The sequence below is a fragment of the Jaculus jaculus genome, chromosome 6 (assembly GCF_020740685.1).
Source record: "Jaculus jaculus isolate mJacJac1 chromosome 6, mJacJac1.mat.Y.cur, whole genome shotgun sequence".
NCBI lineage: Eukaryota > Metazoa > Chordata > Mammalia > Rodentia > Dipodidae > Jaculus > Jaculus jaculus.
The window spans coordinates 115392669-115393766 of record NC_059107.1 but is presented as its reverse complement, the minus strand read 5'-3'; the positions used below and the strand labels follow the sequence as shown (position 1 = coordinate 115393766).

Here is a 1098-nt window from a genome sequence, read left to right as displayed (position 1 = left end):
TCCTAGTTTTTCTATTACAAAACCCCTCTCATAAGTTGTTTTATTTACAATGTCAACTCTGAAAAGTTCACTGAAGTTAACTGAACAATAAACCAGGAAGAAATCGCTTTACAGAAGACAAAAAACGCCCCAGATGCCACTCTCTCCAGAGAACCCATAGCTCAGTTGTATTGAGAGTAAAGAAAGACAACTTCCGCTCACACTTGAAGGAACTCCGCCTTTAACTTGGAATCTGTACTCAGACTACACGTGCAAGGAGGACACTATTATGCTAGTAAAATTGATTTGCTGCTGCATACTGTTTGCTAATATTAACATTATAAACAGAGCAGTGCAACTAGTATTTGGAACAATCCTTATAGTGTTACAGTGTCAGGCACAACCTTTTATTTCTCTTCACACCACTGGTTCTCTTTACGCATCTGGGCCTCTTCCTCTTCGGTAAAGTCATTTTTGATATTGAAGGTTTTGCGGATCTCCTCAGGAGTCTTCCCCTTAATCATATTGGCAACAGTCTTGCATGTAATGTCCAGCAAACCTTTGATGTCTAAGTAGTTTGCAGCCAGAATAAGTTCAAAAAGTGTTCCTTGGTCAACTTTCAGGAATTCTTGGTCCCACACAGGGATATCATCTGCCTGCTTCTCTTTGTTCTCATCATCCTCGGGAAGAGGAAGGTCGTCCTATGGTGGGTGCACCACTGATGACCTTTTTTAGTATTGCTGCATTAACATTTGGTAGGGGAACTGGGTCATCATCTCCTTCATCATCCATTCCCAAATCTTCCAACATGGTTTTGATGGTCATAGACTGCTTGGCAATTTCTACATCAACTTCAAATATCTCTCCATCAGAACTTTGCAACTTAACTGAAGGCATGGTGTTGGGGGTCAGCACTGCAGGCCAGGGCCTACGGGAATGGAGAGGTGTCTGCACACGGGAGAAAAAGATGGCAACAAGGCCCTTTCTGTGGTTTTTCAAGGTAGGGTTTCACTCTAGCCCAGGCTAGCTTGGAATTCAGTATGGAGTCTCAGGGTGGCCTCGAACTCACAGTGATGGTGATCCTCCTACCTCTGCCTCCCTAGTGCTGGGATTAAAGGT

At 43.4% G+C, this 1098-nt stretch overlaps 1 pseudogene; it reads right to left on the bottom strand.

Moving 5' to 3' along the window:
* Window positions 1-311: 311 nt before the first annotated feature.
* LOC101613958 lies at window positions 312-876 on the bottom strand (annotated as a pseudogene).
* Between the last annotated feature and the right edge of the window lie 222 nt (window positions 877-1098).